Genomic DNA, 17,825 nt, shown 5'->3' on the forward strand with positions numbered 1-17,825 from the left:
ACATGCAACTTCATATGTGTAATGGGTAACTACAAGTTTGCACTTGTAATTGGACCTTTAGAACTCATTTTCAAGTGTTTTTTGAGTGCATTTTGGACAAATTTCGGGTTCTGGATGACTGACCGCAAGTAAACTTTAAATGGGGAAAATGAATGAAGGTGTGAAATGAGTGGATAAAATGGTATGTACGGATGATGGAAATGAATATGAAAAGATTTTGGGAAGATCGTCTTCAAGAAAATGGGAAGAACTTTCACCACGTAATCCGGTTCTAAAAACCCGATTTTGAAAGAGGGGGTATTTCACATCTTTTCAACTTGGAATTTCAACCAAAAAAGGTTAAATTCTTTAACCGTAAGGGAAGAACAAAAATTTCCAGTCAACTTGTAATCGGGATTTAAAACCCCGAATACAAGTAAAGAGGGAAAATGGGGAAGAACAATGCAATTCAAAAATTGCATATCAAGGGGAAAATCTCTCTCACAAAAACCGATTGTTGGGGAAAGAACAACATATTTACAAAATTATAATTAGAAAGGAAAACTAAGAAAACAAGAAAATAAGGAAAAGAAAGAAAGGAAAACATACCTTGATTCAAACTGAAAATGCCTCTCCAAAAAATGCAATCAATCTTGGAATGAAGAAGACAATCCAATAAATAGAGAGAATCCACAATGACAAACCCTAGCCACATTTTTGCAAAAACGCCTTATGTATAAAAACGTGGCAGCAAATGCAAAGGAAATGGCGTGAAAGATGTTTGAATCTCCTTCAACCCTCAACGCCTTATCATTCCAAGCAAAAACAATTTATAAGATTGCTTATTCGTGGCATTTCAAATGGCAAAAAAAAACGTGGTTTTTGGTAAAAACGTGATTGCTGTTATAAATCAAAAAACCAGCAATCTTAACCTCCATGTGGCATGAAAGGTGTCAAACAATGCATGAAAATAGGAAGGAATCCTAAACGCCTTCCTCCTCCAACAAATTCTCCACAAAAATTTGCTAAAAATCCTCAAAAAACATTTTTCCCTTGCAAATCGGGTTTTTAAGGACAAAGTGCAAGTTCGAATTGCATAAAACAATGAAAATCAGGTTTTTTGGAGGATATAACAAGTTTAAAATTTCACTTTTTCAACATGTTAGGCAAAATCGAGATTTTTTGACCAAATAGCAAGTTTAAAATGTCAAAAATGCACTTTATAAGCAAAATCGGGTTTTTTGGACTAAATAGCAAGTTCAAAATTGTCACTTTTTCATTTACAAGGCAAAATTGGGTTTTTGAGAGAGAGAGATGCAAGTTTAAAATTACTTGAAAGGGGAAATAAAATCCCTACAACAAGTTTTAAATCACTTGCACACATGTAATAGGGGTTTAAAATCCCTATTACATGTAAAAACCATTAAAGTAGGGGTTTTTTGAAAGAATTACAAGTTTACTTGTAACTTAACCAAAAAATCCCTATTTTAACTAAAAAAAGCCAAAAAACAACAAAAACAACAAAGGGGAAATAAAAAGCAAATTACAAGTTTTTTATTTTTCAATAAAGTGCACATGTAATAAGCTAAAAATTTCCCTACAAAGACCAAAACAATGGAAATCATTAAAACTTGCAGTTCGAGAAAAATTCTCCACCTGCAGTCAGGGAGAAAAAACCCGAAATTGAAGGAAAGACATAGCAAACGAATCCAGAATGCGACGAAATTCGAAACGCAGTTCGAGGATGGACTGAGGATTAAGCCAGTCGAAGGATTAGGCGAAATTATGCCTCGGGAAGCATGCCATAGAGTAAAATCTTCAACATGCAGTGACTGTTCTAAAACCCGAAATTGCACAGAAAGCTAGGAAAAGGAAGACCAAAACTTGGACAATGATGGTAAGGACACCCCCCCAATGATTTGACACTATTAAATGTGAGTTTTGTATCTTGTAAAACGTGCCTTGGAGACAAAAATGACACTGGATAAGGCAAAAATTTGTAGGGGTTGTCACATTTTCGAGAATCCAAAAATGAGGACAACAGGTTTGACTCTTCCCTTTGGGAGCTCTTGGTGTTGAGTTCTTTGATCATGTAGGGGCCACTAATGATCTTCAATTAGAGGATGTTTTGTCATGATGCCATGGAGAGCTAGATATCACGGTTCAGTGAGAGCTTGTGGCAGCGATGTGGATTCACCATTGGATGGTGGATGATCTTCTTCAATGTTTGTTGGTTTCATGGATGGACTCTTGGATTCTGTTTCATATGCAATGAGAGTTCTTTGGCATCTTTGGTTTGATTGATGTAATGTCCCCACTTTGAAATAGGATTTAATAATATATAATAATAAATTAAAATACAAAAGAATAAAAAATAACATTTAAATTAAAATATAAAATTAAATATAATTAAAATTTAATTAAGTTAATGAATGGTCAAAAGGCATAAAATGAAAAGTTGTCTCCCTCCAACATGAGATATAAAGGGGAGAAGAGAAACTCATTTGAAAGGGGAGAGGGAGGAGAAAAGAAAGAAGGGAGCATGTGAATCAAGGAAAAGTCAATGGAATAAGGAAGGAATGGGAAGTAAATAAGAAAGTTATTCTTACAAAGGAGGGCAGAAATTATGAAAGGTTGTGACCATTTCGAAGGGTGGTGATTGTGAAAGTTTCTGACTCTTTAGTGTTGACATATGTATCTGCGGGAGTCACTTTGGGTCGATTCCACTAAATATACAATTAGCCTTCGGCTTTGTATATTTGAGGTTGACCGATAATTAATAGATGTGCGGTCTTATTTGTTTGGAAAAGATACATTTATTAAGGGGGCCAACTTTTGGGAAAGTCCACCACCCTATGAAAGACCACCTTGCATCGTATGAAGAGTTGTCTTGGTTCGGAGGGAGCCGACCCTTGGTGAAGGGTCATCTCCGCTAGGATATAAAACGAGATCAGCTCTCCTCACTTTGCATAGATTATTATCACCTGCAGTCTGTGTCTCTCCTACAAAAGATCGAATATCTTCTATAGCATTTCGGATACACACAGCAGTTTGCATAACACATATAGCAGTTCGTATACCTTCATCAGCAGGTTGTCTATTTTCTACAGCAGTTTGTGAATCATCTAAGGAAGATTGATTCACACAACAAATGGTATTTCATCTAGTGTGGATTGTTTCATTCATCTAGCTTCAAGGAGTGAAGCCATTTTTGTAAAGACATCTTGTTGTTTGATAAATATAATAAGCAACATTTGTTGCTGGGTTTTTCTCCCTCATGTTGGAGGGTTTTCCCAGGGTATATGTTGTGCAAATTTGATTGAATTGTTTTATATCTGCATGTTATTAATCTGATCATAAAAATAACATGGTGTCAGAGCGGGTTTAAGAAGATCATGATCAGATTTCTCTAAAGAAGCAAAGTTCTCTATTCTTCTTCTCATCCTAAGGAGTAATCTTAGCGTCAATATGGTGAACGGACTTAAGGTTGAAGACAGACTTGAAGGTGCAACAAACTTCACTTCATGGAAATATAGAATTCTAATTGCACTTGAAGAAAATGATCTTCTTGAGTTCGTAGAAAAGGATGATATATCTGAACCAACCAATGAAGCTGAGAAACTTCAAATGAAGAAAAATGGCATAAAGGCCAAGAAGATGTTGATTGATTCGGTGAAGGATCATTTAGTGCCTCTTATCTCCAAGATGTCAACCGCTAGAGATATGTTCAAGACCTTGGAAGGACTCTATGAGATCAACAACACTAGTAGAGCCCTTGCTCTAAAGCAACAAGTCCATCAAATCAAGATGGCGAAAGGAGAAACCGTTATATCATTCTTCATGAAAATTTCCGAGCTAAGAGATCAACTATGTGCCATTGGAGATCAAGTTATGGATAAAGATCTAGTCATGTTGGCATTGAATGGTCATCCTCAATCTTGGGAACCATTCATTCAAAGTATTAGTGGGAGATCCAAATTTCCCAAGTTTGATCGTCTTCGTGCTGATTGTATCCAAGAAGAATCTAGGTTGGCTGCAAGAGGAAATGGCCGAAACTCTCACAATGAAGACAATCATGTTCTAGCCTCTCAAACTTCAAAGAAGAAAGGAAGAGATGGGAGAAAAGGCAACTTCAAAAGTAACAGAGATAGAAGTTTAGTTTCCACACCTAATTTTAAGAAAGATCTCTTCCACATCCAGTGTTTTAGATGTGACAAGTATGGTCACTATGCAAGAGATTGTTTGACAAGGCCAAAGCAACATGCTTCTATGGCGGATGTTGGTGAAGCATCTCCTCAAAAGGAATCTAGGAACAACCAAGAAGGGTTTCTATTCATTTCTGCCCTATCTAGCAATGTTCCAACCGATAGCAGCACTTGGTTGATTGATAGTGGCGCTTCTCGTCACATCACAGGTTATAGGGAACATCTTTCAGACTTGGTGAAAAGAAAGACCAATCTTCAAGTGATAATTGGAGATGATACATGCTACTCCATGAAAGGCTCTGGATCTACCTCTCTCAACTTAGAATCTAGCATCCCTCTCCATCTAAGTGATGTCTTGTTCGTGTTGGGAATCAAAAGGAACCTTGTCTCCATTTCAGCCTTCGAAGACAAAGGTTATCAAGTTGCATTTTCATAAGGGAAAGTTCTTGCTTGGCCAAAGAACTCTAGCATCAAGACAGCACATGTGATTGGGAATCGACATGAAAGCCTATACAAGCTTTACATCCGTCCAATTCAAGCTCTCCTACATGACTCCACCAGTTCCAGCGAGCTATGGCATAGAAGACTTGCTCATTTGCACTACAAGGATCTCCCATCATTGGAGAAAATGGTTAAAGGTGCACCTAAGCTCGCCATGAGCATGATGGCACTTGTAAAGGTTGTGCCATGGGTAAAAATACTAAGAGTCCATTTCATAGTAGTGAAAGTAGGTCAAAAGAAATATTAGACCTTGTACATTCTGATTTATGTGGTCCAATGTTGATGGCATCCCTAAGTGGATTTTTGTATTATGTAATTTTATAGATGATTACTCTAGGAAGACTTGGATTTATTTTTCGAAGTCCAAAGAGTCTGAAGAAGTCCTAGATAGGTTTAAAGAGTTTAAGGCCCAAGTAGAAAACTTGTATGGGAAGAGGATTAAAGTCTTAAGGTCTGATAATGGAGGTGAATACACTTCTGCAAGCTTTCATAATTTCTGCATTGAGGCAAGAATTAAGAGGGAGCTTTGTGTTCCTTACAACCCACAGCAAAATGGGGTTGCAGGAAGGAAGAACAGATCCATAGTTGAAGCAGCTAAAGCCATAATTCATGACCAGGACTTGCAAACCTTTCTTTGGGTAGAAGCTTCCAGGACAGCAGTATATGTTTAGAATAGATGTCCTCATCAGATATTGCAGAATATTACTCCTGAAGAAGCCTTTTCAAGGGTTAAGCCTGAAGTCGGTCATTTGAGTTTGTCCAGTATATGTTCAAGTACCTAAAGATAAAAGAACCAAGTTGGAACCTTCTGGCAAGAGAGGAATATTTGTGGGCTACAGTGAAACTTCAGAAGCCTACAAAATTTACATTCCAGGACAGAAACAGATAGAGGTTAGCAGAGATGTTACATTTGAGGAAGATGTTGCATTCAAAAGATCTAAAAGTTCATGCATGGAGATAGATGATGACCCAGAATCTCCTCAAGACATGGATGTTGATCATACTCTTGAGATTCAGAGGGAGTCTACTGAACCTATAGAGGCTATTGATCCAATTGAACCCTTGGAACCTACTGATGGTCCGAGAGACATTGTCATAACCAAGAAGAGACCTCTTTCGGGTAGGAAAACTATGCAGGAGGCAGAAAAGTTTGCAGCTCCTAGAGTCACATTTAGAGAAAGCAAAAGACCTCAGAAATTTTCAAGCTATGTTGCATTAATGAGTAATATCATTGAATCTGAACCTTCCAATGTTGAGGAAGCCTCAAGTCAGCATGTCTGGAGAGATTCTACGAATGAAGAATATCAATCCATTATTAAGAATGATGTTTGGGACATTGTTCCAAAACCTGAAGGAAAATCAATTGTATCCTCCAAATGGCTATTCAAGATCAAGCATGCAACAAATGGAAGTATTGAGAAGTACAAAGCAAGATTTGTGGCTAGAGGATTCTCTCTAAAAGAGGGAATAGACTATGAAGAAACCTTTGCTCCAGTTGCTCGCTATACTTCCATCAGGACCATTATTGCCATTGCAGCAGCAAAAGGATGGAAGCTACATCAGATGGATGTGACGACAGTTTTTCTCAATGGGGTAATTGAAGAAGAGGTTTACATTGAGCAACCTGAAGGCTTTGTGATTCATGGGAAGGAGTCTCATGTTTGCAGATTAAAGAAGGCTTTGTATGGCCTAAAGCAAGCTCCTTGTGCTTGGTATGAGAGGATTGATCGATACTTGATGGGCTTGGGGTTCTTCAAGAATGATGCAGATCCAAATCTTTACTTCAAGGTAATTGATGGCAAGGCTCTTATTCTGGTTCTTTCTGTTGATGATTTAATTATTTCTGGAGAAGATCATCTCATTGACAAATGTAAGGAGTTAGCTTTTGAGTTTGAGATGAAGGACCTAGGTCTTATGCACTACTTTCTAGGATTGGAGGTATGGCAAAGACCCAGTGAGATTATTCCAAGTCAAGGGAAATATACCATAGATATCTTGAAGAGATTTGGAATGATGGACTGCAAGTCTATGTCTACACCTATGGAGACAAATTTGAAGAAGTTGAGTGAGTCTGCAGCTAGTTCAAATTTGGTAGATCCTACCATGTACAAACAATTGATTGGTTCATTGACGTATCTAGCCAATACTAGACCTGACATTTGTTATGCAGTGAGTGCTCTCAGTCAGTTTATGTGTGAACCAAGACATATTCATCTAGTTGAAGCAAAACATATATTGAGGTACTTGTGTGGCACTGTAGGATATGGGTTGAGATATACTTCCAGTGCTGATCTAAATTTGCAAGGATAGACTTGCCACCAACGGATCCAAATTGAAACCCTACCACGCGAAGCGCGCAGGGGACCCGAGAGGCCGGAAGGACACCCGAGAGGCCGGAAGGACACCCGAGAGGATGGAAGGGGACTCAAGAGGCCGGGCAGGCGACTTGAGAGGCACGGGACCAACGCGGGAGACTCTTGGGCGAGGAAAACCGAGAAGGATGAAAGGCGATCCCAGAGACAGGGGACCCGAGCCGAAGACTCTCTAGACAACTAAATTAGGAAATTGACAAAAAAATAATAATAATAATTTTATGGCCGTACGGCTTGAAAAAAAAATTATTTAAAAAAAAAAAAGAGAGAGAGAAGAAAGCCACGATGAAACCACCGTACGGTAGCATCACCGTGCAGTGGCAACACCGGCGGTGGAACCACCGTGCGGTGGCAACACCGGCGGTGGGACCACCGATGGTGGAACCACCGTGCGGTGGCAACACCGGCGATGGAACCATCATACGGTAGCACCACCGTGCGGTGGCAACACCGGCGGTGGGACCACCGTGTGGTGGAAACCACCGCTACGGCAAGGAATAAAGGCGCAGAGCACGGAGACATAAACGCAGCCCCCGCACAAACACAGCCATACGATGGAGGGGTGTTGACCGCACGGGAAGGTGGTCGTACGATTGGAGGTGTCGGTGTTGTTGTTGACCGTACAGGGAGGTTGTATGGCCCGGGTGCCATCAGGAACATTACAATGGAAAAAAAAAACGATGACGACCAGATTGAAAAATCATTCGATGACATCCAGGACGCTGAAAATATTAGAGTGGAGAAGAAGGGTTTTGACATCTTAAAATATCACAGAAATGATGCGCGCCATGGACTTTCGTGTGGCGCTGCCCCCGGACCCAGCGAGGGGCGCTGCCCCTCGACCCCAGTTTATTTTTGAGCTACAGTACACTTGTTGGAGTTGGGCGAAGGGCATTAGAGATGTCACGGTAAGTGTTGTGGTTGTCCGTACTGTGAGAAAGAAGCCTGCAACTAAGCATTGGCGGGGAAGCCATAAGCCGTAGAGGGAGACGGATTTGGAGGTTGGGAACAAACAGAGTTTGAGGGAAGGCATTGCAGGTCCGCGCAGTTGTATGACACCAAGGAGTTATTCAGTTCAGTTATTAGCCTTTGGGGAGTGTGATGGAGGATTTGAGGTGTCTCCTAGCCTTTGTGCCAACGGGGCCACCTCCAGGCAGGAATGGTACGCTTTGAGGAACTTGGAGTAGGTCTCGGCTGGACGTGAGGTTGCCTTGGTGAATGCAGAGAGGGCTCGGGAGGAGCTGACCACCAGGTGGGAGGCAGTACTAGCATGAGACTTAGCTCAGCGTACTGTTGATGTGTCTTTTGTACACGACCAAACACAGAATAAAATACCTAAAGGCACCTTATCCTCTCTTGAACAAAGTTCCCAACTGCTGAAGATTTCTCCGAAGGATCAATCGAGGCAACTCCAAGGTTCTTGTATGTAGGTTCTCTACGTGTGGATAAGCTTCTCGAGGTATGATGTGATTTTGCTGGAATCACAAGGGGACTTACATTCGATGACCTGAACGTCTGATTTGCTGGAATCACAAGTCCTATTAACTAACTGGAAGACAAACAAATGACAAAAGATGCAGGGTTCAGGAAGTCTACTCTACTACTTAGAATGCGAGAAGATGGGTGAACAACTAGGTGGAGTCCTACTGGGCTGGGTCTCACCATCAGGTTGAACAATTCAACACCAACTCAGTGCGATCTTCTGGGGGATGCTTCAAATATATTCAAATCGAACACCATCAGATACTAATCATCATTCAAGTTAATGCATGAACAATAGACGTGTAACGACTTGAGATTAAGCTCATTTTATGCCAGTTGACCACGCAGGGCGCACTTACAATCAGTAAGAGGCTAGTGGTATGGATTAGACGGATTCCACACAGGTGCATTCAACAACTTCTTTCATTCAATTTAATTATCTATCATCTAAAATGAAGATTCAACAAGAGACCATGCATATTGCAACGAAACGACATATTTCACTATATCTTCAATGAAAAAGAAGTCTTTACAATTAAGGCAACAATGTCTTATCTTCTCTTCCTAGTCTACTCTAATTGCTATTCTATTTGCTATTCTACTACTTATTCACCGACTATCAACTATTTACTAACTATTCTCTATTAGCTAACCATTAGCCTTTACAAATGAGGAACCAGGGCTTATATAGTGCCCTCAATACAATTCAATGGCTCAGATCAACTTGAGATCAATGGCCGAGATTTTACAATAAAAACCCTAATTAGGGTTTGTTACAACAACTCAATTCTAGCCAATGAAATAATTGCATTATTTGGACACATGTCTTCTCTAGAATATTCGACCAATGGATAACCGGGGTAGGTACATCGAAGTTTGTGCCATCTCCAATGAGTCAGGTACATTGAATCTGGACACGCTGAGGTGGACCAATCTGACTGGAGGAGTGATGACTGGGATGCCACCTTGTCTGACACTTGTAACTTGGTAGATTCTCAATTTGATGATGCTGAGAAGCTAACTTTAATTAACTCTTCTAAAACTGTCTGCTTCTTCAACGAACCCTTGCTTTAACCTCCTTTGTCTTTGATGTGCAGGGTGGATGGTGTACCTTTCCTTCAAATGCTGGACTGGAAGAGGTCGTCCCTGATGATGCTGGACCGGAGGAGGTCATCCTTGCTGATGTTGGACTGGAGGAGGCCGTCCTTGCTGATGTTGGACTGGAGGAGGCCGTCCCTGCTGATGTTGGATTGGAGGAGGCCGTCCTTGCCCTAGCCTGGTCTTCTTTCACCTGCAAAGACAAACCATAAAATGATTAAGGACACATAATATATTTATTCTAACATAGCATTTTATACCTTAAATCATCAACAAAAGATATTAAAATGAAGCTTGCTCAAGATCTCCCCAGGGACAGGCTCCATAAGAATTTCGCCCTGGACCCTCTGGAAGGGTCAAGAGCGAATTTTGCATTCCTGGCCAATTTAGACCTCTTTTCAACATTACCTCACAATTAGCTCCTCGCCTGACCCCAAACAAGGTGAAAAATGGTAGTTTCAAAGGATTTCGCCCTGGACCCTTTGGAAGGGTCAAGAGCGAATTTTGCATCTTTGGACAAATTCCATCATGTCTCTACTCCAAAATGCCTTCCAAGGCAAGCATTCGCTATCCTTCTCCTCACCAAAGGCTAGGAATCCACAACTTGACCTTCCTCATGGGCAAAGTAGGTGATTTTGGGAATTTCACTCTGGACCCTCTGAAAGGGTCAGGAGCGAAATTCCTTCTTTATGCTTCATTTTACACTTCCTTCACTTCAATTCATCTGGACTCCCCCACATTGAATCCACTTCCCAACTTGGCAACATTGGTTTGATCTACACAGGCCTAAAAAGTCAAATTCGCTCAAAAACCTAGCCAGGGACAGGACCTTTCCAGAATTTCGCTCTAGACCCTTTGGAAGGGTCGGGAGCAAAATTTCAATTTTAGCTCAAAATTCACACTTTTGATGGTCAAACATCTTTCCAAGGCATTCCAAATAGTTTTTCTCACCCTAGTCTAGGCCTGACTTAGCACAAAATTTGGAGAAAAGGATGGTTTTAGTGTTTTTCGCTCTGGACCCTTTGGAAGGGTCAGGAGCGACTTTCTTGTTTTGAGCATGTTCCTCCATCCTTTCAACTTCAATTCACCTCCAAGACTAAGGACACATTGCCTCACTCCTATCTAGGCCATAAAAATCAAAATTTTAACTTGTCTTACAAAGAAAGTAGGTGATCCTAGGATTTTCGCTCTGGACCCTTTGGAAGGGTTAGGAGCGAAATCCTTGGTTTGGGCTAATTTCCATCATTTTTCAACACCAATTAACTTCAAAAGGCAAGAACATGTCTCCTCGCACCCATCCAAGCCATGAAAACCTAACGTTTGACTAGACTTGCAAGGAAAATAGGTGGTTTTAAGATTTTCGCTCTAGACCCTTTGGAAGGGTCAGGAGCGAAAATCACTTTTTGGCTCAATTCCTTCAAGTTTGATAATCATTGCTAAGTCAAAGTCATTCCTGAGGACCTCTCCCATCAAAAATCGCCCTAGTCAGCACTTGGCTTGGCACAAAATTGGGAAAAAAGGTGATTTAGAGAAAAATTCGCTTTGGACCCTTTGGAAGGGTCAAGAGCGAATTTCTTAATTTAGGCTTATTCCTCCATCATTTCAAGTTGAATTCACCTCAAAAGGCTAGAAAACACTTCTCCTCTCACATCCAACCCAAGTTTGACATGATTTTGCAAGGGGAAATAGGTGGTTGAAGAATTTTCGCCCTGGACCCTTTGGAAGGCTCAGGAGCAATTTTCATCATTTGGCTCAATTCCTTCAAACTTGATAATTATTGACCATTCAAGGACATGCCTAAAGACACCTCTAATCTTGACCCACACTAGACTTGGCATAAATTTGAGGGAAAAGATAGGTTTTGAGAAAATTCGCTCTGGAACCTTTGGAAGGGTCAGGAGCAAAAATCTCATTCTTGCCCAAAAATCATCATTCTTTCAACTTGAAACTTCATTGCAAGGTAAAATCTCATCTCTCTTCGCCCTAGGAACAAGGTTTTAAGCTCAAGCAAGGTAAAAAATATAGGCTTGTAAGGAATTTCGCCCTGGACCCTTTGGAAGGGTCAGGAGTGAAATTTCCTTCCTTGGCTAAAACACTCATTCCTCAACTTTTTCAAACGTCCTTAAGGATTTCAATATGCCCATTCTCTCTTTCAACATGCCTTGGACATCAAAATTTGGCCAAATAAGGAAAGAAATGAGGTCTAGGAGGAATTTTGCTCTAGACCCTTTGGAAGGGTCAGGAGCGAAAATCTCATTCTTGGCTTGATTCTCCATTTCTTCAACTCCAATCCACTCTAGAAGACAACTAGACATCATTCTTCACCCAAGGGATAAGGTCTTAAGCCAAAACAAGGTCAAAAGAATAGGCTTGCAAGGAATTTCACTCTGGACCCTTTGGAAGGGTCAGGAGCGAAATTCACCTTCTTGGCTAGAATCCTTCATTTTTTCAAAGCTGTCACACATTTCCAAAGTCCAAACACGTCCATCCTTCCTTTCAAGATGCTCTGCAAATCAAAATTTGGTCAAACTAGGGAGGAAATGAGCTTTAGGAAGATTTTCGCTCTGGACCCTTTGGAAGGGTCAAGAGCGAAAATCTCATTCTAGGCTTGATCACTCACTTTTCCAACTTCAAACCATCTCAAGAAGCAAACTTAGAACATTTTCCACCTAAGGGACAAGGTTTCAAGCTCAAACAAGGTAGCAAATGAAGTTTATGATGAATTTCGCTCTGGACCCTTTGGAAGGGTCAGGAGCGAAATTCTCTTTTAGGCTAAAATCTTGCTCTTCAAAATCATCCAACTCCATCTCAAGTCAAGAACATACCAATTCATTCCCCAACATGCCCTAGAAACCAACACTTAGTCAAAATTTGAAAGGAAATGAGAGCTACAAAGATTTTCGCTCTGGACCCTTTGGAAGGGTCAGGAGCGAAAATCATGTTTTGGGTTGGATCCTTGACTTTTCCTATTTTCATCCTCTTTGGGAGGCAAACATAGATCCTTCCTCATGCATCTCCACCTTGGTCTTGACTCTTGCTAAAGGAAAAATGAGTGTTTTCAAGAATTTCGCTCTGGACCCTCTGGAAGGGTCAGGAGCAAAATTCATCTTCTTGACTAAAATCCTTCATCTTTCAATCTTGACAAGGCTAGAACATTCAAAAATACCTTCAAACATGCCTTAGGAACTAGAAATTTGGCCTTGATAAGTGAGAATTTGAGGTCTTCAAGGATTTTCGCTCTGGACCCTTTGGAAGGGTCAAGAGCGAAATCCCTATTCTTGGCCAAGATCCTGACTTCATTTTCACATTTCTTCATTCAAACAAGCGTTTTTACCTTCATTCAAGCCTGGGAATGTGTTAGTTCTAGGTTTTGGTCAAAGTAGAATGTCTTATGGAGAATTTCGCTCTGGACCCTTTGGAAGGGTCAGGAGCGAAATTTGACATTTTGGTCTCTCCATCAAGATCATTTTATGGAATATAACATTTAAGTACAAGTGACATTTCCTTATATCTTTCTTCTTTCTTATACTTTAAGTTATATTCCATATATACTGTCAGGATGTTTGAGAGTGGTTTCGGACCTCCAGGAGTTATATTGCAAAATCTAGTTTTTGGAGGATTCTTCAGTTTTCCAGACTTAGCCAAATTTCAGGATCAGGACATTCCAAACTTAGCCAAATTTCAGGGCATTTGAAGATCAGGATGACATTCCAAACTTCACCACTCACCAACTTGACCTAGCTTGGACCTTCAAGAATGATATTCACTCACCAAGCAAGACACAATTAGCAACAAGATCAAAACCAGGCCCTAAGGAAGACTTTCAAAGAAACCCTAATTTTGGGGCCCCAAAGACTCAACCTAGCTCAAGCAGAGCCCACTATCCAGCGATCCCCTTGACAACACTCATCACGCAAAGGCTAACAGACAAAACCCTAAAACCTAGAAAGCAAAACCCCACAAAGCGAAAAAAGTAGGGGTCCCCATTTGCAATGGGGCGATGTGTGAATACGTCACAACACATACCCAGGAGTTGGATGCCGAGAGGGCAACGCCGGTGGCTATCGAGGACAAATTGGCTAGGGAGACAGTATCATTTGAGTAGCAGATGGTGAAGGCTGAGACTGAAAAGCATGTTTTGCAAACAAATTTGGTTTAGGCACAGGAGGATTGTGATGTCAAAGGAAGCACTAATGGTGAAATCCGCACTTGAGCATCGGATGGTAGTAGAAAAGGGTTTTCAGGCGAGGACGCAGCAGGGGTATAAGTTCCAGGCTCGACTGGCGTCAGCAGTTCTGTTTAATGTCATCTCTATTTTGTATTAAGTCGTCCGGAGATGACTTCTTTTCTTTTGGGGGGGATGATGTTAGCGGCAATATTGTACATGAAAATAAAACTAGTTAATTATGTGTAATTGTCTTGGTTAGTTGGCAACCGAGGGGTGGCAGTTGCAGTGCGACGATTGGTGCTCGCACCCCCTCAGTATCTTTATATACTTCCGAATGTAACTTGTGACGGAGACAACAATTATGAATGGAATAACATCTCTTATACTTGTCTGATATCTATGGCGTTATTATTCTGCATTACGTGCTTTATGCCTAGAAGTATGTGTATCACTAGGTGTTAACATTCTTAGGTCCACTTTATATGTTGTAAGTAACATGAAATGTATATTGGGGAAAGTTAATTGATAAAGTACCCAATATTAAATGTGGAGTCAACGGTTTTGTAATCTCATGGTATTAGTCACATAGTTTTACGTAATACCACTTGGTGATTTTGTGGGAGCTTGTATATATAAAAGAAAACACAAGGGTAGTTGTCTGGTGTGGGCTAGTTGGCCATTTTAGCTAAGGGATTGAGAGCATCTCTTGTTCAGCATTTGTGAGGGTTTGAAGCATGGCATGGAATATGTGGTTACATGCTTGTTCACATGGCATGCTTGTAGAAAGCTTGCATTTCAGAAGTGTTCATGGAGGACTTTGAAGATGTATTGTAATGTTGCATTGTTGAATAATACATGGAGAATGGATGTTTTTGAAGGCTGAGTTTTTCCCTTTTGAGGGTTTTCCCAAGGTATATCTTGTGTCATCTTTGATGGTATGTTGTCTATTCTTTTGCATATGGATTATGAATACTTGTTTGCATAGATTTCTCTTTTGGATTATGTGGAAATTGTCATTATGCGGCTGTAAATTTCCTTTCAATTATAAAAGCTCAAATTATGAATTGCATTGCTAATTAAAATATTATATTAATGAACTAAAATTGTGTGTGTGTGTGTGCGTGTGTAAGTTATTATCAGTTAATTAGTATTGAGCAGTGAGGGAACTAATATTAAGACTTTTGATATTTATTACAATAAGAATAAGAAAAATTATTAATTATATTAATAATTGAATTAAAATATAAATGGATGTTTTTGTTAGTAATAAAGAATATAAATTGATACATGAAGGATGGATATATATTGATTAGAAACTACTAATGTAATCAGTTAGATACACATTTCTATTATTTAGAAACTATTTCCAGTTTTTGTGACTATTCAAGCCATCTTGGGTCCCTTTGTGTCCTCTGTTGTCTATTCCATATCCTCTCCCCTTTCTATTTAGTGAGGAATGTATAAAATCTACTATTTCTTTTTCTCGTCATCCTAATGATGGATCATGGAGTATGATCTGAAACATTGATGCAAAAAACTCATGTAATTACATCCAAAAGCATTCGAGATCACTTATAAATAATATGGAATGTGGAAATATTATGTCTCTCACATGAACAAAGGTTTCCTAAATTTAACTTGAAATGTTTTTTGATTACCTATGTCGCAAAGTCAATCTAAATATTAGTGAGAATGCTCAAAACATTCTTAATAAGGAAAAGAATGTGGAACATGGTGATTAATGAGTTATAGGAGAAAAATATATGAACTAGATGGATTCCTGTTACAGATTTTCCTGATAAGACCAGTTATAAGAATGTCTGAAACAATCTTGAGACAGACTCCTATGGTTAGTATCTTATCTTTGTGAACTGTATTGTCTTCCACCACCGACAGATGGTTTCTCTTGGTGCCTTTTTTACTGTCCTCTTTTCATTAATTCATCATGTGTGGACCCATAAGTCCAATTCTTTATTTTCCTAATGGGCTAGAGAAATAATTTTAATAAGGGGGCCATGATTTGGGAAAATAGGCACAATAACAAATAAGATAATATTTTATTTTTAGCATATTTAGAGATATGGGGTGTGGATTTCCAAAAGGGAAGGTTATGACAATCTCCATTTAATTATGACATAGTCTATGATGGAGCATTATGAGAGAGTTATAAATTGACTTTATGAGTATTTTTTATTTTATGATGATGTAATGTCCCCTTCTAACTAGTACTCAAACATTGATGGAATTTGGCCTATTACTTGACCCTCGCAGGCCAAGGAATTGATGAGAGGGTCGCTTGGGCAGTACTTGCGGCTTCACATTTGATTTTTGGGTGAAATAATGTACTTACACGTATGATGTTATTTGCACTTTATATTATAATGATATTTTAATATTATTTAAAAGTGCAATTAAATATTATTTTATAAAAAAAGGAATCTTCTAGAAGGTGGCCGACCTCTTGGAGAAAAAGAATAAATAGAAGGGGTAGGCTCGTTGTTGGATCATCCAATGTTTTGACATCTTCTTTGCTTGATAGCTTGTGGAGCCAAGGGTTTCTGCGGTTCATTTTCAGTCTTAGAGAACGATAACTCTCTTTGATTGGCATAACTGAGGTGGTGAAGGATCCTCTGAAGGGTTGCATCGTGGTGGAAGATACTTCAGTCTTTCACATAGGGCTTATTGAGCTTCAGCATCCGTGGAGTTTGGTTTGGTATGGAGCCTTCATCTTTGGGTTGATTGATTTCAGTTTTGGCATCCATTTATTGAGGGCAGATAGGCGCTCCATTTAGGGGTTACTTGGAGGTGATTTTGTGAAGTTTGGAGGTGGTTCTTAGATTTATATCAGGTCTGCCATGGAGGTCGATCAGACCACATGAGACTCACATTTATGTTCATTGTGTTTAATAGAAGGGACAAATCGTTCTGGGTATTTGACCAATCATTTTCCCCAGTCTAGACCATCATTTCCATCATGTTTTGAAGGCGACAGAAGGCTGCAATTATTTATGGTTTATGCTGCAACATCAAGGGCAGGGACGGCCAGCTGCAAGGTGGGTGATTTTCCTCAAAAAGACTTCCAAAATTCAAATAAAAAAATCTACGATCATTGTTGAAGGTGTCTCATTCAATCGGCATCAGCAAATCAGGTTTTTTATCCCTTTTGGTCTATGTTTTGGTCAATTTTCTGAGTATATTGTGTTCAGAGATTAGGGGCAACCATTACAGTACCTTCATATGTCATTTATGTTTGAGAAATCAATGTTATTGTGGATATTGCAAATCTGAAATTGTAATCAGAACTTTATGATAGCAGTATTGAATATTCAAATTTGCTTATTTTGAAGCATGTATGGCAAGTGTTTGATAAAATGACCATCTCAGATTTAAAATGCATTTGAGGTGTATTCTTCATGTTTGATTGTTGTATATCTTCCTACATCAATTGCAATCAGTATATGATAGATTTCAGCGTGTATGCAAAGTGTTTGACAATATTCCTTGAGTTCAAATTCATCATTTTACACCTAGATTAGCAAGGGATATTACAGATGACCAAACTGGGGTGCTAATTTTGAGGTCGAAGCTTGACTTTAATAGCATTTGCTATTCTGAGAATGAAGACAACTTATGGGGGCATTGGGATTTAAGCCCTCCTTTGTGCTATAAATTGAGATGTTTGGCCATTAGGATAGACTCTTCATTCTCATATTTTTACTGGCATAGTGCTCAGCTGTTTATTTAAGGATGAAAACCCTTGAGTCTAGAAATCAGAACACCAAACCCCTTTGATTTCCTGCGACAGTCTCAACAATGAATTGCATTTGTACTAAGTTATTCTCTTTTCTTTTGGCAAGTTGATTTCTGGACTGGAACAGCAGAAGATGGTAGATCAGATTCAGGGAATTGCTTGTATGTCATTGCATGTGGTGGCATGCTATTGCAGAAAAATTGAATGTTTTTATCCATTGAATTAGTCCAGCATATTTTGTCAATAAGAATACAGCATCCGTATAGTGA

The 17,825-nt window shown here is 39.5% G+C and overlaps 1 protein-coding gene across 1 annotated transcript in view; it reads right to left on the reverse strand.

Annotated features, from left to right (window-relative positions):
* LOC131069830 (cationic amino acid transporter 9, chloroplastic) overlaps nucleotides 1-17,825 on the reverse strand; it is an 86,811-nt gene that overhangs the window by 46,793 nt on the left and 22,193 nt on the right. The gene's annotated exons all lie outside the window — the stretch shown is intronic.

The sequence above is a fragment of the Cryptomeria japonica genome, chromosome 6 (assembly GCF_030272615.1).
Source record: "Cryptomeria japonica chromosome 6, Sugi_1.0, whole genome shotgun sequence".
Taxonomy (NCBI): domain Eukaryota; kingdom Viridiplantae; phylum Streptophyta; class Pinopsida; order Cupressales; family Cupressaceae; genus Cryptomeria; species Cryptomeria japonica.